Source organism: Narcine bancroftii, chromosome 4, assembly GCF_036971445.1.
Source record: "Narcine bancroftii isolate sNarBan1 chromosome 4, sNarBan1.hap1, whole genome shotgun sequence".
Classification (NCBI taxonomy): domain Eukaryota; kingdom Metazoa; phylum Chordata; class Chondrichthyes; order Torpediniformes; family Narcinidae; genus Narcine; species Narcine bancroftii.
Genome location: NC_091472.1, coordinates 76,075,903 through 76,101,077, shown reverse-complemented (window position 1 = coordinate 76,101,077; position 25,175 = coordinate 76,075,903). Strand labels below are relative to the sequence as shown.

Below are 25,175 nucleotides of genomic sequence, written 5' to 3'. Positions count from 1 at the left end.
ATTCTCCTTTTCTTGCAGTTTAATATACATATTTTTTATAAATCTTTTGATTAACATTGTATCTGTAATCACATATTCAAGGTTACTTCCCTCTGGTAAACTCAAGTTGTTTCCTAATTTATCTTTCAAGTAGGATCTCAGTTGGTAATATGCCAGCGCTGTATCTCCAGTTATATTGTACTTATCTCTCATTTGTTCAAAGGATAAGAATCTACTTCCTGAAAAACAATTTTCTATTCTTTTAATCCCTTTTTTTTCCCATTTTCTAAAGGCAAGGTTGTCTATTGTAAAAGGGAGTAGCTTATTTTGCGTCAATATTAGTTTTGGTATTTGGTAATTTATTTTATTTCTTTCTACATGAATCTTCTTCCATATATTGAGGAGATGGTGTAATACTGGAGAAGTTCTATGTTGTACCAATTTTTCGTCCCATTTATCTACCATTGTCTCCTTTGTGCACTCAAGTTCTGGACATGAGGTTGAAGAGGGGTTTCATAATAATGAGCTGCAGAGGGTAGAAAGCGAAGATAAAAATTGACCATCCCCACAAAGTCCTGGAATCCTTTGATCGTATCAGGCCTCATGATTTGAGGATGGCTTCCACCTTACTAAGCAATGGAACAACACCTGGCTGCTGATCTAATGTTCCAAGAACTCAATAGAGGGCAGCTGCAGAGTGAATGCACATGCTGCAGGTGCTCTTTGTGGGGAGAGGCTGGTAATGAGTATGTCATCCAAGTGTACAGAAAGGAACTCCATGCCACGTCCCTCTGTGTCCATTAGTTGCTGGAATGTTTGTGCAGCATTTTTGAGCACTAAAAGCATTCTCAAAAATTTAGAGAGGCTGAATGGTGTCATGATGGCAGTCATGGGCATATCCTCTGGGTTTATAGGTATTTGGTGGTACCCATGCAACAAGTCAATTTTGGAAAATACCCTGGCCCCATGAAGATTAGCTGTAAAGTCCTATATATGGGGCACAGGGTCGTGGTCTGCAGTGTTAACATAATTGAAATGCCTGTAATCCCTGCAAGGTCTTCAGCCTCCCATGGCTTTGGGCACCATATGTACTGAGGAAGCCCGAGGGCTATCAGACCTGTTTATGATTCCAAGTTCCTCCATTTTGTGGAACTCTTGCTTTGCAAGCTGCAACTTGTCAGGCAACAGGCGTCTACCTTGGGCATGTAGAGGAAGACCTTGGTGAGGATGTGGTGTACAACACCATGTTTGGGCGTGGCAGTGGAGAACGGGAGTGACAATGTCCAGAAACTCCGCAAGAAATTTGGTGAATTCACGGCATCTAGGTGTGGGGTGGGTAGTTTGGCATTTCCAAGGCGGAAAGTCTGGAAAGTTGTGGTGTTCACCAACCAGCACCCTTTTAAGACCACCATCAGTTAGTGGGCTCTGAGGAAGTTGAAACCCAGCAATGGCTGGGACACAGCAGCAAGAATTAACTTCAATGTGAACTTATTGTTGCCAAATTTCAGGGGTTTAGTCCATGTGCCATGCATATGCATATGAATCAAACTATTATTCATTGAGTGCAGGATACGTGCTCCTGGTACGGGTGTCAAAGCCCGAAGGAAAAAGGACACTAACCTCCAGACCCGTGTCAACTAGAAATTTGTGCTGGGAGAGTTTGTCGCAGATGTAGAGTAGGCTGTTACAGTGACCAGCTGCTGTAGCCATTGTCATGGAGTCATGCTTGTCCAAGGGAATGTGCGTCCTCATTGCCGGTACTCATGGAGCCTGGGCCTTTGTTTGTGATGCAGCACTAATTTCTGTGGACCTTGAGCCTTGCTGTTTCATGGCACAGAATGTCTGTCACTGATCGAGGGTTATCAAAGTCCTCGTCAGCCACATGAGGCAGATGTCTTCTGGCATATGCTCTAAAAACAACTACTTGAAGAGCAAGCAGAGCCTATGGCTGTCTGCCAGTGCCAACATGTCATTCATTAACTCTGAAGGGGCGTGGCCCTCCAGGCCATCGATATGGAGGAGCTGTGCAGCCCGCTCGCATTGTGAGAGACCATAAATCCGGAGAAGGAGGGCTTTTAGGGTTTCGTACTTGCCAAGAGCTGGTGGGGTCCTGAAGGAAATACACAACTCGACTGGCCGTGTCCTGGTTGAGGGCACTTACCACATGATGGTACTTAGTGGTGTCGACTTCTATCTTGTGAATGTGGAATTGCACCTCAGCCTCCCTGAGGTTGAGTGGTCCAAAAGACGTCAGTTTGAGCGAAACTACTGTGTTGTCCATGTTGGATCCAAAATCTATTTGGGCCTGTCAGGGTCACCAACATAGTAAATGAGTCACAGTGTGAAATGAAGAATGAGAAAATGATCAGATGTAGTTGAAGTTCAGTAAAAGTCATTACTCAAACAGTCACGCGCAGCTTTTGAAAACCCAGGCCATTCCAAATGACATCATCGCATTGTGACATCTTGATGTCACTCGGAACATCCCCAGGTGGTTCGATTAAGCCTTCAGTGAGCTGCAACATGTGCCTAATAATTTATCCTTTGCAACTATCAAGTTAAGGTATGTTTGATTGATAAAATAGGTCCAAGTTTGATGACACCTAGCTGGAGTGAATTGTAATGACTGATTTGTAAGAGTAAATAAATTTATTTCTGTAATGTATAATTGACTTCAAAGGAAAGCCCCCAAAATAGAGGTGCATAAATCAAGATTAAGATGAGAAGTGGATTTAAACAGACAAAAAAGTGAGAAAGATTGGATGGAATTATGTAAGGATAATATAACAAAAAATATAAAAGTTAGTGCATATCATTTTTTGCATCAGTATATTTGACTCCACAAAAACTAAACAGGTTGAATCCAGCATTAATCAGATTTATGTTTTAGGTGATTAGATCTTTTCTGCATTCTACTTGGCAGTGTCCTGAAGTTAAATACAGTATTTCTGATTGGAAGTCGGTAACTTTTTGGAACGAGTTCTGGGGGATAAGTTCCCACAGTATCTGATGGTTTTTTTTGGAGTAATATTAAGGTTAAAAGACCTAAATTAAAATTAACTATGATTCAAATTGAAATTTTACAAATTGCCTTAGCAGTTTCTAGGAAATGTATAGCAATATCATGGAAGTCAGATATCGAATTAGGCATGGAAAAATGGCATGCAGAGCTTTGTAGCTGTAGGCCACTTGTGAAGATTACTTACAGTTTACAAAATAATATTTATTTTGGAAAATATGGCATCCATATTTTCAAAATGTGGGCTTGTATGTTTAATAGACTCTCTGAAGACCTCATTTCTTGGTAACCTCCAATATTAGACGGGATGATATTTATGGCATTCTCTGGCCTTTGTTTTTTCTAATTTCTTTTGACTTTTTAGGGGTTTTGGGGGAGGAGGTGGGTTTATATACCATATGTATAACTTTTTGAATTGAATGTAATGGAATTATTATTGTGGTTTAAAATTTGTAAATAAAATATTTTTAAAAAATACCGCACTTAGGATTTTTTATAATGACATTTTGAATACCTTAATTCCACACTAAAAAAAGATTAATGCATGAGAGTGTGCTGTACGATAGTCTGGCATGATGCTGCCTTTGGAATTTAAGATTGAAAGCATGGATTCGAACCATTGTAACTGAAAAAAAATCATAATACCTGATATAAGAAAAATTATAGCATTTAAAAAAAAATTGAAATATACACACACCATGGTAACAGGCCATTTCAGTCCACGAGTCTATGCCACCCAATTTAACCCTATACCCTGGTTTACCCGCCCTGTGCTAAATGTTACGCAAACTGCAAAAGTGGAAATATAATTTCCAAAGCAGTAAGAAATTCACGAGAAAAAGAAGCACAAATTTTATAGTGCAATGAATACTTATATTCCATCTATTTTTATATTTAAACAAGCCCCACACGAAGTAGGGCAACAAAAAATTAGTTAAAACTCTGAGTGTTCCTCTCCACGGAAATCTTTAGTAAAAGGCGAAAGATTTATACGATCTGAAGAAAAACCAGAGTATACTAACCAAACTGTGCCGCCAAGTCTCAGGCCATCTCTGACCTACCTCTTTAACATCAAAGTGGGAACCCACAACAATAACATGAACCTGGTCGAAACACTTTTAATATGAACGTATCTTTACATATTACAATCCAAAGATGGCAGAGAGCCTTGCTTTATTCTCTTCCAATACAAAACATTTTGGGTATGTATATTAGTAGGCGGGACTTTGTCTGATAGACCAATAGTTTGCGGCATTGGGGAGGGCGGCTGAACGTGCAAATTTGCTGGTTCAGTTTTTGAATCTGAAAAGTTTTGGTGCTTTATTCCGAGCAACCACAGGGGAGATTTCAGAAAGGGGTGGGAGAGACTAACTTTGCTAACTTTGTTAACAGATAACAATCATCTTTTTTAAAACGTGCAAAGATTTTTGACATCAACAGATTATGAGGAGTTCATTTCCTGTTGTAAAAATAAATTCTGATATCTATCAAAATTTGCCTTTTAATAGTTTCTGGGCACTTGAATTGCCGAACAGGCTGTGATGCAAGTCCAAAGTTGCACCTACCTAATTTTTACAAAATTATACTTTATTTGCAATAAATTATATACAATACAGGAGAAGAAACTGTTCAAGGCTTTTTAACATTCACTGTTTCAATCATGTTCAAAACTTTTGAAATAGTGTCAATCATCTCATCAATGTACATTTTACATTTTATATTCTTCTCTTAATACTCTGTTACCACCCCTGTAGGACCACTGTGGCACCTTGTTGTTTCTTCCACTCACTGTTCCCCACACCCCCACCCCCCCAACCTCCCCCCCCCCCAACCTCCCCCCCCAACCTCCCCCCACCCAACCTCTGATGGTTGAGAGCCTTCCCCTCAGTGTTATCCCCGCAGTTCCCGGTAATGGGAAGACTCTAAACGGTGCTAGGACCTTCGGGTTGGCTGCACCAAGTCTTAGTGCGTCCATCAGCATGTACTCCTGAAGCTTGGAATGTGCCAGTCGGCAGCATTCCGGGACCAACATCTCAGTATGCTGAAAGAGCAACAGATTTCGGGCTGACCAAAGGCACCTTTCATCAAGTTTTTTTTTTTTTTTTTTTTTTTTTTTTTTTTTTTTTTTTTTTTTTTTATTTTTCACACCATAAATCACAATAGCCATGATATACACTTTTTCTTTTCCACACATTTACAGTGACTTTTTCTCCCTCCCCCCTCCCTCCTCCCAAGCCACCCCCCCATCCCTCCCCCCTCTCATCCATTTTAGTTATACAATCTAGGTTGCATTAATTCAGTTAGACAATGTTGTCATTCAACAAAAATACACCAGAAATTCTACTGAGTCCATTTTTTTCTTCTCTTCTCCTTCCATCAACTTAGGTAATGTTTGTTCCCGGTAGGTTTTCGCTATTGTATTTAATGTAAGGCTCCCATACTTGTTCGAATATTTCAATATTATTTCTTAAACTATATGTTATTTTTTCTAATGGAATACATTTATTCATTTCTATATACCATTGTTGTATTTTCAAATTATCTTCCAATTTCCAGGTTGACATAATACATTTTTTTGCTACAGCTAGGGCTATCTTAACAAATCTTTTTTGTGCATCCTCCAAGTCAATTCCAAATTCTTTATTTTTTATGTTGCTTAGGAGAAAGATCTCTGGATTCTTTGGTATATTGTTTTCTGTTATTTTATTTAATATCTGATTGAGATCATCCCAAAATTTTTCTACTCTCTCACATGTCCAGATTGCATGAATTGTTGTTCCCCTTTCTTTTTTACATCGAAAACATCTATCAGATACTGTTGGGTCCCATTTATTTAACTTTTGCGGTGTAATGTATAGTCTGTGTAACCAATTATATTGTATCATACGCAGCCTCGTATTTATTGTATTTCTCATCGTTCCAGAGCATAACTTCTCCCATGTTTCCTTTTTTATCTTTATATTTAAATCTTGTTCCCATTTTTGTTTAGTTTTACCATTTGTTTCCTCATTTTCCTTTTCTTGCAGTTTAATATACATATTTTTTATAAATCTTTTGATTAACATTGTATCTGTAATCACATATTCAAGTTTACTTCCCTCTGGTAAACTCAAGTTGCTTCCTAATTTATCTTTCAAGTAGGATCTCAGTTGGTAATATGCCAGCGCTGTATCTCCCGTTATATTGTACTTATCTCTCATTTGTTCAAAGGATAAGAATCTACTTCCTGAAAAACAATTTTCTATTCTTTTAATCCCTTTTTTTTCCCATTTTCTAAAGGCAAGGTTGTCTATTGTAAAAGGGAGTAGCTTATTTTGCGTCAATATTAGTTTTGGTATTTGGTAATTTATTTTATTTCTTTCTACATGTATCTTCTTCCATATATTGAGGAGATGGTGTAATACTGGAGAAGTTCTATGTTGTACCAATTTTTCATCCCATTTATATAATATGTGTTCAGGTATCTTTTCCCCTATTTTATCTAATTCTAGTCTCGTCCAGTCTGGTTTTTCCCTTGTTTGATAAAAATCTGATAGGTACCTTAATTGTGCGGCTCTATAATAATTTTTGAAGTTTGGCAATTGTAAGCCTCCTTGTTTATACCATTCTGTTAATTTGTCTAGTGCTATCCTCGGTTTCCCCCCTCTCCATAAAAATCTCCTTATTATTTTCTTTAATTCTTTGAAGAATTTTTCTGTCAGTTGTATTGGCAATGCCTGAAATAAGTATAGTATCCTTGGAAAAATGTTCATTTTAATACAGTTTATCCTTCCTATCAGTGTTAGTGGTAGCTCTTTCCAATGCTCTAAATCGTCCTGTAGTTTTTTCATTAGTGGATTGTAATTGAGTTTATATAATTGGCCTAGATTTTTGTTTATTTGCACACCTAGGTATCTTATTGCCTGCGTTTGCCATCTGAATGGGGATTCCTCCTTAAATTTTGCGAAATCCGCGTTATTCATAGGCATTGCTTCACTTTTATTTACGTTTATCTTGTATCCCGACACTTCTCCATATTCCTTCAATTTCTTATATAGTTCTTTTATTGATAGTTCTGGTTCTGTTAAGTACACTATCACATCATCCGCAAACAGACTGATTTTATATTCCCTGTCTTTTATTTTTATTCCTTTTATATTATTATCTCTTCTTATCGATTCTGCTAGTGGTTCTATAGCTAGCGCAAACAATAATGGTGATAGTGGGCATCCCTGCCGCGTTGACCTGCTTAAGTTAAATTGCTTTGATACATGTCCATTTACTGTCACTTTCGCTAACGGTCCCTTATATAATGCTTTAATCCAATTAATATACTTCTCCGGTAAACTGAATTTTTGCAATACTTTGAACAAGTAATTCCATTCTACTCTGTCGAAGGCCTTCTCTGCGTCTAAAGCAACTGCTACTGCCGGTGCTTTATTTCCTTCTACTGCATGAATTAAGTTAATAAATTTACAAATATTGTCTGTTGTGCGTCTTTTTTTGATAAATCCAGTTTGGTCTAAATTTACCATTTTCGGTACCTGTTCTGCTAATCTGTTCGCTAATAGTTTAGCTATTATCTTATAATCTGTGTTTAGCAAAGATATTGGTCTATATGACGCTGGTGAGAGTGGATCTTTCCCTTGTTTTAGTATCACTGTAATTATTGCTGTTTTACATGAATCTGGTAAGTTTTGTGTCTCATCAATCTGGTTGATTACATCCAGGAGGGGCGGTATTATTAGGTCTTTAAATGTTTTGTAGAATTCTATTGGGAGTCCATCCTCTCCTGGTGTCTTATTATTTGGTAAATTTTTTATTATCTCTTGTATTTCTACTGTTCCAAATGGTTCTGTTAATTTATTTTGTTCCTCTATTTGTAGTTTTGGTAGTTCAATTTTAGTCAAAAATTCCTCTATTTTCCCTTCTTTCCCTTCGTTTTCGGTTCGGTATAATTGTTCATAGAATTCTCTGAAGTTTTCCTTAATTTCTTTTGGATTATATGTAATTTGTTTGTCTTTTTTCCTTGTTGCCAATACCGTTTTCTTAGTTTGCTCTGTCTTAAGCTGCCATGCTAGGATTTTGTGTGTTTTTTCCCCTAGTTCATAATATTTCTGTTTTGTCTTCATTATATTCTTCTCCACCTTATATGTTTGTAATGTTTCATATTTTATTTTTTTATCCGCCAATTCTCTTCTTTTGGTTGTATCTTCCTTTATTGCTAATTTTTTTTCTATGTTTATTATTTCCCTTTCCAACTGCTCTGTTTCCTGATTATAGTCCTTCTTCATCTTGGTTGCATAACTTATTATTTGCCCTCTAATGAATGCTTTCATTGCGTCCCATAGTATAAACTTATCTTCCACTGATTCCGTATTTACTTCAAAGTACATTTTTAATTGTTTTTCAATAAATTCTCTAAAATCCTGTCTTTTAAGTAGCATGGGGTTTAATCTCCATCTATACATTCTTGGAGGGATGTCTTCTAGCTCTATTGCCAATAACAGGGGTGAGTGGTCCGATAATAGTCTAGCTTTATATTCCGTTTTCATAACTCTCCCTTGTATGTGGGCTGATAACAGGAATAGGTCTATCCTTGAGTATGTTTTATGTCTAGTCGAGTAGTATGAGTATTCCTTTTCTTTTGGGTTTTGTTTCCTCCATATGTCCACAAGTTTCATTTCTTGCATTGATTTAATTATAAATTTGGTTACTTTGTTCTTCCTGTTAATTTTTTTCCCCGTTTTATCCATATTTGGATCCAAATTCAGATTGAAATCCCCTCCTATTAGTATGTTCCCTTGCGTATTAGCTACCTTCAAAAAGATATCTTGCATAAACTTTTGATCTTCTTCGTTAGGTGAATATATATTAAGTAGATTCCAAAGCTCTGAATATATCTGACATTTTATCATAACATATCTCCCTGCTGGATCTATTATTTCCTCTTCTATTTTAAATGGCACATTTTTGCTAATTAATATAGCCACTCCTCTTGCTTTTGAATTATACGATGCTGCTGTTACATGTCCTACCCAATCTCTCTTTAATTTCTTGTGCTCCAATTCAGTTAAATGTGTTTCTTGGACAAATGCTATATCTATTTTTTCCTTTTTCAGTAAATTTAGTAGTTTCTTCCTTTTAATTTGGTTATGTATTCCATTAATATTTAGAGTCATATAGTTCAGCGTAGCCATTTTATATTTTGTTTATCTTCTCTTTCCGTTTTTCCATCATTACCTTTCCTCCTTTTCCATTTCTGTTTTCTTATTTTCAACTCTTTACCAGACAACATTCCTACAACATCCAACATTTTCCTTATTCTCCTATTTCTATCTTCTTTATCCCCAATCTCCCCTTCCCCTCCTGAGTTGCCCTTTATCCCTTGTCGGACAACCACATCTCCCCTCTCCATTTGGATTTGCGAATCCACTCGCAAGCGTCAACTGATTTTGCAGTGACCGCTCTTTTCCCCCCACCCAGCCCCCCCCAGAAAAGATTTCGTTTTTTATATGTCACAAAGGTCACTCTTTTAGTTCCCTCCTTATTCTCTCTATTCCCTTACCTTCCCTTATTAATTCTTGTCTATACTTTCTATGTTTTCCTCTAATTACAGATACTTTCACATATGCCCGTTGTCTCTATTCACTCTTATACCTCTTTACCCGCATACATATCAATCGTGGTCATTTTTACCCTCCTTACCCGTCTTCATCCCTCAGTCTATTTTTGTCTTTACCCACATACATATCAATCGTGATAATTTTTGCTCTCATTACCCGTCTTCATCCCTCAGTCTATTTTTGTAATTGTTCTGCAAATTTTCGTGCTTCTTCTGGATCCGAGAATAGTCTGTTTTGTTGTCCTGGAATAAATATTTTCAATACCGCAGGATGCTTCAGTGTAAATTTATATCCTTTCTTCCATAAAATCGCTTTTGCTGCATTGAACTCTTTTCTCTTCTTTAGGAGTTCAAAGCTTATATCTGGATAAATGAAGATTTTTTGCCCTTTATACTCCAGTGGTTTGTTGCCCTCTCTTACTTTTTCCATTGTCTTCTCCAGCACCTTTTCTCTTGTAGTATATCTTAGGAATTTTACTACAATAGATCTTGGTTTTTGTTGTGGTTGTGGTTTAGGGGCCAATGCTCTATGTGCCCTTTCTATTTCCATTTCTTGCTGTAGTTCTGGACATCCTAGGGCCTTAGGGATCCATTCTTTTATAAACTCCCTCATATTCTTGCCTTCTACATCTTCCTTAAGGCCCACTATCTTTATGTTATTTCTTCTGTTATAATTTTCCATTATATCTATTTTTTGGGCTAGTAATTCTTGTGTCTCTTTAGTTTTTTTATTAGATTCCTCCAATTTCTTTTTTAAGTCTTCTACCTCCATTTCTGCTGCTATTGCCCGTTCTTCCATCTTGTCCATTTTTTTCCCCATTTCTGTTAAGGTCATATCCATTTTATTTATTTTCTTTTCTGTGTTGTTTATTCTTCTTCTTAAATCATTGAATTCCTGTGTTTGCCATTCTTTAAATGACTCCATGTATCCTCTAACAAGAGCAAGTACCTCCTTTACCTTGCCTATCTTTTCTTCTTCTATTTCCCTGTACTCTTCCTCTTCCTCTTCTTCTTCCTCTAGGTTGACCATCTGTTGTTTCTTTGCTGCCCTTTCCTCCTCTTCTTTCTTGTTTCTATTGTCTTCTGTGGTCTCTTCTTGCTGCAGGTGTTCTGCAGCTGTCGTTGCCGGCTGTGGAGATCGACTCCCCAGCTGGTCCCCCCTCCCGTCGGTGTGTTTTTTTGTATGCGCATCGCGCATGCGCGAGGAGTCGCGCATGCGCGGTTGCGCACTTTTACTCGGCTCTGTGAGCCATTGTTGTAGTTCTCTTTCTACCGACCTGAGGTAGTGGGGTCTTCTCTCCACAGCGGGCCTCTTCGGACAGGTAAGGCCTTCACCTTTTTCCTCCGTTGTCTTCTCTTCCTCTCTTCTTTCCGTTGATTTTGATTTTTCTCCTTTTGTCTCCATCTTCTTTCCACCTTTATATTCACTTTTCTTTAACTTGTATTTCTGTGCCTTTGTATTTTCTCTCATTTTTCCCGACTTTTCTGGAGAGGGCTGGAGTTCACCGTCCGGCCACTACTCCATCACGTGACTCCTCCACCTTTCATCAAGTTGATGGTTTTCCAGCAGTTCTGGACATTGGGCTCAGAGTGTGTCCCCAGGAACAGTCTGTAGATCAGAGACTCCTCTGTTACGCTGCCCCTGGAGATGAACCTTGAAAAAGTCACTGCATCCCTCTCGATACACTCTTTGCGAATCTACATTCAGCAAAGAGGTGGGCGACTGTCTCCACTCCAACGCAGTCATCTCAGTGACAATGTGCATGGAGGGTGATGTTTCTATTGTGTGAGAAGGGTCTCACTGGAGGGCTCCTCTCACTGCCAGTCAGGCCAAGCCCTGGCAATGAGGCATTCCACCAGATAACCTGGATGGTTTCGTTATGAGCCCAGAGGACCCCAAAACCCAGCAACAATAGAAATTCACCAAGACAAATGGTTACTTAAACAAAAGTTGCTTTTAATTATCTTTAACTCTTTGCAGATGATGCTGCTTTAGTTGCCCATTCAGAGCCAGCACTTCAGCGCTTGACGTCCTGTTTTGCGGAAACTGCCAAAATGTTTGGCCTGGAAGTCAGCCTGAAGAAAACTGAGGTCCTCCATCAGCCAGCTCCCCACCATGACTACCAGCCCCCCCACATCTCCATCGGGCACACAAAACTCAAAACGGCCAACTAATTTACCTATCTCGGCTGCACCATTTCATCGGATGCAAGGATCGACACGAGATAGACAACAGACTCGCCAAGGCAAATAGCACCTTTGGAAGACTACACAAAAGAGTCTGGAAAAACAACCAACTGAAAAACCTCACAAAGATTAGTGCATACAGAGCCGTTGTCATACCTACACTCCTGTTCGGCTCCGAATCATGGGTCCTCTACCAGCATCACCTACGGCTCCTAGAACACTTCCACCAGCGTTGTCTCCGCTCCATCCTCAACATTCATTGGAGCGACTTCATCACCAACATCGAAGTACTCGAGATGGCAGAGGCCGACATCATCGAATCCACGCTACTGAAGATCCAACTGTGCTGGGTAGGTCACGTCTCCAGAATGGAGGACCATCGCCTTCCCAAGATCATGTTATATGGCGAGCTCTCCACTGGCCACCGTGACAGAGATGCACCAAAGAAGAGGTACAAGGACTGCCTAAAGAAACCTCTTGGTGCCTGCCACATTGACCACCACCAGTGGGCTGATATCGCCTCAAACCGTGCATCTTGGCACCTCACAGTTCGGCGGGCAGCAACCTCCTTTGAAGAAGAACGCAGAGCCCACCTCACTGACAAAAGACAAAGGAGGAAAAACCCAACACCCAACCCCAACCAACCAATTTTCCCTTGCAACCGCTGCAACCATGTCTGCCTGTCCCGCATCGGACGTCAGCCACAAACGAGCCTGCAGCTGACGTGGACATTACCCCTCCATAAATCTTCGTCCACGAAGCCAAGCCAAAGAAAGAAAGAAAGAAACATGAAAACAGGATCATACTTATCACTATTGACTTAACTAACCTAACTTAACCCCCTTCTAATTCTTATCGTATTCTATGTAATGCGTGTGTTAAGTTCAGAAAAGTTTGTTGATTCACAGTCCAATTTCACTTCTCATTCCTCCAATTTCACTGGTTGCAGACACAGAATTTAACATTTATGAATTTCACCAGGCTTTGGTGCTTTTAAGGTAAATGGTTACTGCTCAGGAAGGTTCTTGTCGGTTTGCAGAGAGAGATTTGTTGCTCGTTGGACACCCACAATTGATTCCTGAAGCCACTTCAGTGTCTTGCTGAAGAAACTTGCCCCATCAGGGTTTTCCAGATGATAAGCTTTCTTTCAGGTCATCACAGAGTTCCTTTCTGTTTAACTTATTTCAGTTGAAACATTAGGCAGCCAATCCTCTCCTCTTGTATGAACTACAAGGGGTTTGAACAGGCTGAACTAAGAACTCACAACCAGTCTTCAAAATGGGGTTTTTTCCACAAGTTTGCCAGCTTGTCCTGTTTCAGTCCCAGCTGCTGCTGCTGAACTGGAGAACTGAATTTTCTGTCTTTCTCTCTCTCTCTCTCTTAGAACAGCAAACTGCACTCAGACTGCGGCACCAGACCCAATCTTCTGAGTCTGTTCATCTGTTGCTTTTCAAAACAATAATCCATTACTCCACAGCATGTCCAATTAACACCTACTTGTGAAGTTCTTATAGGCATTCTTCAGTTTTTTCAAAGGCACTCAGAGACTGGACTGTCTGGCTTGAGCAGAGCTCCAACATTTTAAATGAGATCTGTTTTGAAGTGTTTGTATGTGACCTACATACGACTGGACCTCCTTGTCTATCTGGTCGGACATTCCTGGTCAGAAAGCTATGTCCCTCGCCCGGAGTTTTGTTGCATCCATGCCTGGTGTCCTCTATGTAAGATTTCCACTTACAGTTTTTGTAGTGCAGCGGGGATGACTGCTCTTTGGCCTTTCATAATGATTCCCTTGTCAATGATCAGTTTGTTCTGATAGGGAAATAATGGCTGTATAGCCACCTGAAATGAACCTGCCCAGGGAGCTCAGAGTCCTGTCATCCGCAGTAGGCTGCTGTAACTCATTGAGGCGGGCCGAGGAGATTTGGCTTATTGTCATGACATCAAAGGTGTCTTCTTCCTCAGTGTGTTAGGCAGTGCACTTTCTAGGAGCACGTGAAAGGGCATCGGCTAGGTGCATCTCTTTGCCACATCTGTGGATCAGAGTGATGCTGTACTTTTGCAGATGGAGCATCATTCGCTGAAGTCTCGCTGGTGCTGTATGGTTTGTTGATGATTGTTACCAAGAGGAAATGGTCAGTTTTTTCAGTAATCAGTCTTCCATATTAAATTTGGAGCAGGCAAACACTACTGCTAAAAGCTCCTTCTCAATTTGGGCGTACCTCATCTTGTGTCTGTTAGAGATCTGGATGCATTCACCACTGGTATTCCATCCTGTAGATATGCCGCACCCAGGCCATACTGTGAAGCATCACAGGTTAGCAGCACAGGTCGGTGCACATCAAAATAGGAGACGACAGGGGGGCAAGACATGTGCCGTTTGAGGGCCACGAATGCATCTGTTGCTGCTGGTGCCAAATCCACTCTGTGTCCTTGTGGGTCTACTGTTGGAGAGGAGCTGTTAATTCACTGGCATTGAGTATGAACTTTCCCCAGATAGTTCACCATACCCGGGAATCGTTGGAGGGACCCCATGTCTGTGGGTGCTGGCATCTCGCTGATGGCCTTTGTTTTTTAGGGGTCCGGTTTTAGTCCCCTACTGGTGAATACGTGGCCCACGTGCATGACTTGGTCAAGGCAGAACCTGCATTTATTGGGGTTGAGCCTCAGATTTACCCTTCGCAGATTCTCGTCATGTTCTTCACGCGACATACTGCTCACCAGTATGTCGTCAACAATGATGGCACAAAGATACCCGGCAAATATTTGCTCCTCACTTGCCGAATTGATATCGAATGGCATTCTCCGGAACCTGTACTGACCAAATGCTGTGCTGAAAATGGTCAGTAGGGATGAACAACGATCAAGCGATATCTGCCAGCTAGAAAGTGTCTCCAGTAGCGAACAGCTTCAATAATAGCCTGGGCTTCTTTTTCAATGCCAGGATGTTTAAGTTCAGGTCCGCGTAACGTATGGGAAAAGAATGCCACAGGTCTGCTCTTTTGATTAAGGGTTCCTGCCAAGGCACAATCTGAGGCATCAGTTTCCACTTGGAATGGGACATCCTCGTCAATGGACGAGAGTGCAGCTTTAGCAATATCAGCTTTAATTCTCTCGAAAGCCTTCAAGGCCATTGGAGAGAGAGGAAAAGATTTAGTGTCAATCAGAGGCCGTGTAAACGAGTCCCATGTCCATGCTCGCAATGAGGCCAAGCAGAGGCTTGACATCCTTTTTGCACTTCAAAGAAAGGTAGCACATGAGAATTCCCTTGCATCTGGCATCGCAACTGTACAGTGCCAATGGTAGGGATTTTACTGCCTCCATAAGCCACTAAATTTGTAGATTTGGCACATGGCTGTACTTGTTCCTTATCCTTTAGCTGATGAAAAGTTTTCACTGGCACGACGTTGCACTTTGCACCAGTGTCTATTTTCATTTTGTCATTTACCTCCATGGACACGAATGCCTCATTATTGCTTCTGATGTTGTCCGTCGTTCCTGCAGACACTCCGTTGACCTGGTATTCATTGTCTGGGCCACCCTCTCTGTCTCTGTACCTTGGCTCCAGTAGATTGACCGCTCTCCTGGGTCTGGTCTGTGCAGAGGTTTGCTGCCTGGACCTACAACACCTGCTTATAGTTGTTTCGTCTGCCGCAGTTTCGACACTGGTGGCCGTATGCCAGGCACATCTCCCGTTTCGGAAAGTGGTCTCCCTTGCAGGTGCCACACTCAATCCTGGGCGTGGAGCGGCTGTCTGGGGAACTGAGGATCCTCTTCAATCCTCTGTCTGTTCGCCGGTCCGGCTTGTACTGTGTCAATATTTGCGGTAGGGTGCTGTGAAGCAGTCAGTTTTCTGCTGTTCTCCTCAGTAGCTTCATAGATAAGCCATGTTGCAATGGCCATCTGACAAAGTTAGGTTGCCCTCTCGCAGTAGTGACCTTCTCATGTGGTCATCATAGATTCTGCATATCATACGGTCTCTCATCAGTTCATCACTAAATGTGCCAAAGACGCAGGTTTTGGCTTTAATTTTTAGGTCACTCATGTATGAGAGTATGGACTCACCAGGGTTCTGGTCCCTTGTATTAAATTTTTGTCTCTCCAATGTTATATTCTTCTGAGGGTTGCACATCTCCCTAAATTTTCGTTTAAGGTATTCGAGGTCCTCCCTCATTTCAGCTGCACGGGTCACGAGATTCCCCTCACACACTTCACCTGCATAGACAAAGGACCTCTCCCTTTCAATGGCTTCCATGCCCGCTAAATTTAACAAGATGTATGCTCTGGTACTTGTAGGCTTATCATTGTGCGCCGCTGCTATAAAAATATCATATTCCTGTTCGAATATGCGCCAATTTTGGCCAAGTTTCCTTGAAACACCATGGGGTTGGGCCGTCTAAACATGCCGGCCATTTTGAGGTTTTACAAATGTGATTTGAATTACTCACTGTGGTCCTTCTTCAGTTGTGAGGCTTCACTTCTGACACCATGTTCATTATTGTACTTAAATAATGAGGAGAGTCGGTAGATGCAGTGAACCACAACAAATGCTTTACTGAACAAGATAAACGTATTTACATTACTGGGAAAGGGGAGAGCTCGCAGCTTGCATCCATAGCCTTCCGCATACTCCCTACCAACCAACCAGGTACCCCGCACATGTGCAGTACCCCACTGTAAATACGCTGGCTGCAGTGCGATTACAGCAGGATTAGAACAGCCATGTCAACAGCTGCCTACAGCGATAACCCTTAAATCGCCGGGCTGGCAATTTAATGGTTCAATTTGAAAGATGTTTCCAGCACCTTTGCCTCAGTAATCACACTTGGTCCCAGAGGATTGCCCAGGCACTGCAATTTGGAAGGGGCTACTTTTTCTCTTACAATCTCTCTTTCTCACACCCTCTTGCACCCTCCCTCTCTCTCATTAGGCCAAATGCCCCGCTTGTAAAGCCGCAAATTGTGGCAATATGCGGCTGTCTGGAGGCCATTTGAATGCACAGGAAGCGAACTTGGTAACCCTCCTCAGGGAGGGATAATCAGCGCAGCACAGTGGCTCCCTCAGCCATCTGAATGCAGCTGGCTGAAAGCGGCTGCCTAAGGGGCGGGCTGCTGACATAGCAGTGACGTCGTCAGCCTGAGACACCTGGCGCGAATTTTGAAGCACGTTGTGCAGCAGGCTAGTGCAGGTAGAGTCGATTTGTGTCAGCATTGCAGGAAAACATTATAATCGAACAATGGCTCCAAAAAAGGCTTCAAACTGGTGTGAAGAAGAGGTAAGACTGCTGCTAGACCATCTGACTCAAGGCTCCCAGGAAAGGGAGCTCACTGGGACACTGAGGGATGGTCCCACATTTGAGCGCCTGTCTGGCGTTATCTTGGCACATAGGCATAGCTGCACTAAAAACCAGGTGGTTACAAAGCTGAAGAGCCTGAGGAAGAAGTTCCACATGATCCTGGACCACAACAGGAGGAACGGCAATGGGCACAAGACTGGCAGTACTTTGACCAGTGCCACACTACCTGGGATGCTAGCTGCTCAGCTACTCCCTTGAACATAGCCTGCGCACTGGAGAGCCCTGATTCCCCAGAGCTCATCCCTGAGGGATCTCAAGGCTCACCCAGTGCCAATGATGGAGGAGACATGCCGGTCCAGGAGGAGCAGGATGCCGTCGAGGACTCCACTGCCACGGATTTGGATGCAGAGCTCACTGTCCCTGGAAGTGGCGAGGTGACACTCTCAACAGAGAACACAGGTGCAGTAGCATTGAGATTGTGTTTATGGAAAAGCTCACAAGTCCAATACTGATGCACTTTTCCTGTTTCCACCCACAGCCCCTGGTCCCAGACGCAAGCACCAGCAACTGAGTAAGGGGCAGGTTCTCGCGAAGGTAATGATGACGGCACTTGACAGAGAGGGAGACCGCTAGCGTGCAGAAGAGTCACTGGATCAGGAGAGAGCCATCCTCGCTGACCTGAGGGAAGAGGAGGAAGCAATGCGCTGGTCCGAAGTGGACAAGCATGCCCAGTCAGTGACTGAGTTGTCAGCTTCCCTGTGGGAACTGAGTGCCGCAATGGACAGACAGTCTGTCATCTTCAACAGATTGGTCACATGAATGGAGGCCTGTCCATCCCCATTCCCACAGTCATATGGTCAGCCTCATCCCATGTATCTGGCCCCTTCAGCCAGCATGCCATTTCATTCCACACCAGTGCATCATGGAAATGGACGCTTGGGCATGTCTGAGATGCTGGGATCCAGGACAGGTTCCTCAACCCCCCTCTCCACCTCATTCCTCTCAATGCTGGAATGAGGTGTGTGTCCAACTTAATGCTGCTAACTCACTGTTCATGAGGCCCTTTATGTGTGCAATGTTCTGTGCAACACTTTAAGGATTGAAACACTCAGCAGTGAGATGCCATGGTGCTGGGTGGAGGTTTTTGTTGTGTTTACCATTTTTGTGTTGTTCAAGTGTGGAATGGATTTGTACTGTGATTTGTCCATTCCATGGTTTACATCTAGTTTAAGCATAATGTGAAATATTTACATTGCGATATCTAGCTCAGATATTTATGAGGGGGTACCAAGTTGTGGAAATTGGGGAGCTGGGTGGCAGGGACATTCCTTTACAGGATGGACATAATGGCAGAATGGATGGCCTGGTGCCCATGGCCCTGCTGATCGTGATAATCTTGGCTATTGGGTGCAGGACCATCTGCTTCAACCAAGGTCCACTCTGACGGGAAGTCTTCCTTGTTAATCTCACATATATTGTGCAGTACACAGCAGGCAAACACAACATCTGCGACTAAGGCGGTAGAGATATCCAGACACTTGGACAGGCACCGCCAGTGGCTTTTTAGACGGCCAAATGCCTGTTCCACCACTATCCTTACAGAATTAAGGGCCTTGTTAAATCTTCGCTGATCCAGGTCCTGTACTCAGTGCTGTATGAACCCCTTCATCAGTCAGGTTTGTAGGGGGAATGCCACATCACCCATAAGATGCGCTGGAACCTCCACTCCATCAACATCCTTGGACACCTGCAGGCACAACAATGCAGAAATGTCGTTAATTCATACACCTGAAAGTTGACACAATAAGCATGCACATGGAGCTTTGAAGGGTGAACACTCATGTCATGTGGGAAGAAGTATCTGGCCTGGTCCTCTGCCTTTCTACACAGAGGAGAGTTGGCAAGCACTCGGGCATCTTGCGTGCGGCCCAGCCAACCCACAAACACATCTGAGAAGCTGTAACATGAATGGAAAGAACAGTGAAGTTATAGACATTGAGATGTGATGTGATAAAGATCAATAAAGGCTTAACTCACCAGAATATGTGGTCGACCACTGCTTGCAGAACTACCGAACACCACCCTTTGTGATTGTAGTAGGCTGCAGCTTCCACACTGGGGGCGATAATGGGAATATGTGACCCATTGATGGCACCAGCACACATTGGGTATCTCCTTTTCGCAAAGCTCTCAATGGTCTCCTGGAGACGTGTTTCACTTGGCAGGGAGATGAAACGTTTACAGAGGAACTTCCTCAAAGCGGCAGTCACCTCCTGCACCACCATGCACACGGTGATGATGCCTATTCCAAAGATGGTACTGATGGATCAATACTCACAAGGATTGGCATACCACCACAGGGCCAAAGCTAATCGAAGTCCAGGCTCCAATGGTCGCTGCAAGTCTGGTCTATGCGGCTTCAGGTGAGGTTCTAAGAGTTCCAGCACGAAGTGAAAAGTATCATGCGACATACGAAAGGGTCTCCTCCACTCGGCATCATCAAATTTGGTGAGGACATTACTCCAGAACTCAGCCCCCTGGGATCGGTTCAACCTCCAGACAGACTGATGTATCACCATAGCTAATTGACTGACAAGCAGCATTCGCCTTCGTCTGCGGCGCTTACGCTCCACGCGCCTTTCAACCTCTAATTGCTGCATGGTTGCCCACAACCTTTGCAAGAACCTTCTCCTGATTGCACCTATATGATTTTCAGATCTCAAGGACGATTGAAGACCTTCAACAGCACAAATAGTCTTACCAAGGATCTGCCATATCTCATTCTGAACACTCAGAAAGGCTGAAATCATCATCATTATGTTTCCTGCCTGCACAGGGTCTGCCATTGTCCTGTGTTCGTTTTTGTCACACTCAAAATGACATCGCATCAGTGGGCAGGAGTACAGCTGACACTGGGCAGGAGCTGGAGTGTGCTCAGAAGCACATCCGGTGCAGCTGTCCCTTCAGGTGGCCAGCGTTGCGCTTTTAGCGCTGCCACCTTAATGGCAATTTAAAGGGCCGCCTATGCTTCTTCAGGTGCATTCTTAGCGGAGAATGCACCTGAAGAAGCCTTTTCTCAATCTTTCTTCCTTCCATCCCTTCTTTCTCTTTCACACCCTCCCTCTCTTGTCCTCTTTCTCATTCTCATGTTGTGTTTTGAACTCCACCTCTCTCTTGCTTAATGATTTGGTGATGCAATTCATAGTGGTAAATATTTCAATAGTAGCAGGAAGATGAAAAGATTGATAGGCAGGTGAAGTATGTGGGGAGAGTGGTGTCATTTGGAGTTCACTGTGGGAAACTGTGAGGTCATTCAACCTGTCTTCAAGAAAACAAAAGAGATTACTTTCTGAATGTTGAGAAACCAGGAATTGAAGAACAAGCAGTTTGTGTTTATTGATTTAATTAATCAATGAAAACTAATAGAAAACTGCAAAAATATGAATGGAATGTAAGCCTTTGTATTCAGGTGCTGCTTTGTCCTGCTTTTGTGAACAGTATATAGCTGGGCAGTTTCGAACAAGTTCTAGTGTTGCTACATTCCATATGCCGTCCTGCTGCAGGTTTGCGGTCTTGCCTGATTGCTTGTTTGACTGGCTTCCAAGTGAGAAACTCAGCAAAGAAATGCTTTTATTTCCAGAGGTCCTTGCTCTTGCCATAATACTTGGCCTTTGTCACCTCATCCCTGTCTCTTCATATACATTCAGGATCTCATCTCTGAACTTCCAAATACTTCATACCAGTACCTGCACAAACCAGATCCTCACTAGAGATTGACCTGAAGATAAGACTATTTCATCCACATGCCTATGAACTGTGTGATTAACTCTGACACCAGATCAAACAGATTTAATATTTGCTGCAGTGACTTTAGTTAATCACTATCAGACACAGTCGTGCTTAATTTGCAGCAATTTTAAGTAAAATGAGGGCCTATCTACCCATAGTCAGTTAACACACAGGTTTAGTTAACACACACTCTACAATGATATAAGTGATCATAAGTGATGCAACAGGTGGAAAACAGATAACTTCCCCTGGAAATCTGGAGCAAGCTAGGATTTTCTACTTTCCTTTATCTTGTTTGTGTGCTGGACAGAACGCTTTGGCAAATCCATCAGGAAATATACAGGCATCAGGGGCTTCCTGGACATGATTGATAACACCATTTTCTGCTTGCATTTACAGTAAGTTGGCAGATTGTTAAGTATTTGTGACCAGTTTGAATTTGCATCAGGTGCCAGAATCAACATTAGAAAGAGCAAAGCTATGTTCTTTGTCATTTGGCCACCAAACCTTCACCATAACGTTTGACTTCATGAAGATGCTGGGGAATCTTGCATGTCACAAAAATTGGACGGAGTATACAAGTGTTATATGTGGATTGTGGAGGAAAAAGTGGCCTCCCTGCCTGTAGAGTGTGGATTCAAGTGTGTGAGCGTTTAGAGTATAGGCAGCCACTGGTATCAGAGTCCAACCTAGGTTTGATGTGAATGCCTATATTGTTGTTTAAGTATTGTTTGACGATCTCCCCTGTTTGTCTCATGTGTGTTAATTAAAGTTATGTGTGGTGGTAACACTTGTCTCCAGACTCATCTCTCTGTGAACCCACTGATCCTGATACTCTTCCCAAAAAAAAACAATTGGTGCTGTGAGCAGGGTTCAAAGAGTTTTGGCTGGACACATATGGAGTACTTACCATGTGGGAAATCATACTAATAAATGTGTATGTTGGTGTCCTGTCAGGTGCCTGTGTGATTGTAGACTTGCTCACCAACGGGGGCAACAGGAGGCAACCCACTGATATGAAAGGAACCCTGGGGTCAGAATGTAAAATCCCTGGATGGACCGATGACCATTGGGGATTCAGCCGCACCATGCCAGCTGTCTACATCGACCGGCTGGACAACCACGGAGTGAAGAGAGGGCACCACGTGGTCTTCCTTCTGGAGGAACTGGGATTTTCCGAGCCCAGAGGAGTTGTGGGGGAGCCCATGGTTATTGATATTCCTACTTAGGTGCTAGTGGGGTATCAGATCGGATTTAAGTAATCAGAGTGCCCAGAATCAGGTTGCCCAAGGGCAAGTGATCAACCTAGAAATTCCTAGCTGATGCAAACAGCTTTCTGATCTGGCTCACAGCTTGACTCAGGGAAAGTCCAAGCCATTGTCCAGTAGAGGGTGGAGGGGATTGACAAGTGATTGAGGGATGGGTATGTGTGGATGGACAGTGATGACCATGAGTTCTACAACGCAAGTCCTTCCTCCGCAGGCCTGAGCATTTGCAAAGCCGACCAGTGACCGCGCGGTCTCAGACCTGCCACCAGGGCAACCTGCCAACCCTCCAAAAGGGCATGCAGCCGAAGATGTGGGGAACATTACTTCACATGGAAAGTGAAGGTGACTGGTGCCTTGGCGGGCTATTTAGTCACCACCACACGCCCCTGCGAGAGATGAGTAACACTGATCTAAAAGAAAAGTGAGGATTGTGAGAGATGAGTAAAACTGATATAAAAATATGAAGATGAGGAAACTAGTATAGATATATGGGTAAATGAATAAAGCCAGTATGAATAGGATAAGAATAGATATTAGAATGTAGGAAGTTAGTCTGAATAAGATAAGGGTCTTCTAGAGCCCTAGACAGAATCAGCAAGTTCACCAGTATGAATAAGATAAGGATAGATAATAGAATGTAGGAAGTAAAGTTAGCCTGAATAAGATAAGGGTCTTCTAGCCTTAGACAGAATTAGCAAGTTCTGCATGTAAGCAGTTAGTCAGCCCTGAGAGTCAGGAAGGTGTGAATAAGGACCCCCTGGTCCTCCAAGTTCACAGAAACAGCACTTAGGCAGACAGGATTGCCTAATGCCAAACTCATCCAGGAGGCAGAAGAATGTAAGGGGGAGGGTACTTCTATACTGAAATAAACTGTATAAAAGTTGGGTGAGCCCCAGTGTATGTGTGTATTCCCAGGGTAAGGGGAAGCACCCAACTTTGCATTGTTGTATAATAAATGTTCTTTGTTCTCAATTTTTGTCTCGAGCAATTTCTGTGAAGGTACTTCTGTTTCTAACACCCCGACCTTAAAGGGATGGTCTTGCCCTTCATGGGGTTGGTGACTGGGAAAAACGTCTGGGAAGCTATTAGCCTCCTAGAAGGATCGGAAAACACGGCACGGGAAGCATCCACTCAAGTTTGCAGGACTGAGGGGAAGTTCGGCTACTCACCCTACCAATGACTCACAGAGACGTGCACGCTCTCTGAAGAGAGCATTGCAGGGGGAAGCCCCATGGGCGTGGAGCTTTTTGCATGCTGCCTACTCCAATCTGGACCAGCCTCCCCTCTGACCCTCTCTCTCTGGAGGTGGCCCCTGACTAATCCATCTTTTGAGCTTCCAAACCCCTCCCAGGAGAAGACTACACTTCAAGCTGTTCCTCTTCTCGATGTGAGGGTCAACGATACGCTGATCGAAACAGTGCTGCAATCCATCACTTTGAAGCAGGGAAAACACCCGTCTGTAAAGGCGGAGGTTCTTCGCCCTTGCGCCTAATGATGTACATGTACCTTCCCGAATGCACCGTGGCCGGCTCCGAGGCGCCGATTCCAACCCTTCTCGGGGAAAGATAATCAGTAGAGTACAGCCGCTGCTATGCAGCTTGTTAAGGGCGGGCTGATGATGCCGTCAGCCCGCGACTCATCTCCCCACTCACCCTTCTCCCTCCATGACCCCCTCAAGGCAGGGGAGGCGGGCAGGAGCCTTTGGGGTAGCGGGGGGCAGCAGGAGCCGTTGGGGCCACTTGATATGAACGGGACAGCCTTTTAGGGCTGCTGTCCGAAAGGTACGTTTTAATTTTTAGAGCCGCTCTTGTCTACAGAAGCCTGACATGAAATGACCTACTGATTCCAGCTATCCGCAGCAGGAGGTATTGTTACTTATTATGCATTTAACTTTCAAGCAGAAAGATTTACGACAGCTGTTGCCATGGAAATATCATCATTGATATCTTTTGTCATGCACATTCCGAGTGCAGCTTTTGTAATGGACCTTTTGTTTTTTTTTCTCTCTTTGTTTAAAATCACACCCTGAACTGTGGTAATAATGTCTCTCAGTACACTCAGGGAATGGAGTTACAGTTCTCTCTTTCAATAGGTGTTTTCATGCTGGGCCTCTGCTATGAAACCGGCTGCAGAGGCGGATAAAAACTTTTAACAGCCCTAAAAGGCTGCACCAGAGCTGCTGTAGGTGGACGGCTGTTGCCGTGGCGCTGCCCGCCATAAATACAAGGCAGAGCAATGGCCGTCTTCCCTACCCATAATCCCCCACACAGCTGGAACCGCTCTGCGTTCCCCAAAATGTTTCCCGCTGTGTGGAGGATTATGGGTAGGGAAGACAGTCATTGGTCTGCCGCGTATTAAACCACTGGTGCTGGTGAGCGGCCAGTGAGGCTGTCACAGCCTGCCCTCGACAGCCCCTGATGGCTCCCGCTGGCCCCAACTGCCCTGAACGGTCACCCCTTCCCTGAGGGGGTTATGGAGGGAGGGGGGAGAGTGAGATGGGTGATGGGCTGATGCCGTCACTGTGACATCATCAGCCCGCCCCTAGTAGCGGCAGTACATTGATGCAGGGCGGTGGAGCGCTGCGCTCTGCTGTCTACTCTCCCCCCGAGAGGGATTGCAGTCAGTGCCTTGGAGCTGGCCAGGACACATTCATGGAAGTAAGTCTCCCGACATAAGGGAAGAGAATCTCCACTTTTACACTCAGTTGTTTGACTGTATGAAAGGGCCTGTTACATTATCACAGGTCAAATACTACTAAAGAAACGTATATATTTTGTTTACACTCCACAATGACAGTGTCCCCCCCAGAACTCCCATTAACAGAAACAAATACTTCCTGGGGTGGGTGCTTCAGGGGTCATCTGGGCACCCATTTAAAGAGAACGCGAGCAGGAACAACATCCTGGTGTCAAACGCCAGCCCATAAAAATGGGGCTGTCTGGGTACATTTTAGATGTATGCCTGGTGGTCTGGCCCCCTGCCTCACCACGGGATAGCATAGCGATGGCATCTGTGCTTAGGGACCACCCAAGT

At 43.3% G+C, this 25,175-nt stretch overlaps 1 long non-coding RNA gene and 1 other non-coding gene across 2 annotated transcripts; both read right to left on the bottom strand.

Annotated features, from left to right (window-relative positions):
• Nucleotides 1-317: 317 nt before the first annotated feature.
• LOC138759874 (uncharacterized) lies at nt 318-4,106 on the bottom strand. Its single transcript, XR_011355180.1, has 2 exons — nt 4,021-4,106; nt 318-2,284 (listed from the first exon to the last, which is right to left on the bottom strand). It is a non-coding gene; the product is annotated as an uncharacterized lncRNA (long non-coding RNA).
• Nucleotides 3,900-4,014, bottom strand: LOC138762520 (U5 spliceosomal RNA). Its single transcript, XR_011356928.1, has one exon. It is a non-coding gene; the product is annotated as a U5 spliceosomal RNA (small nuclear RNA).
• Nucleotides 4,107-25,175: the final 21,069 nt, after the last annotated feature.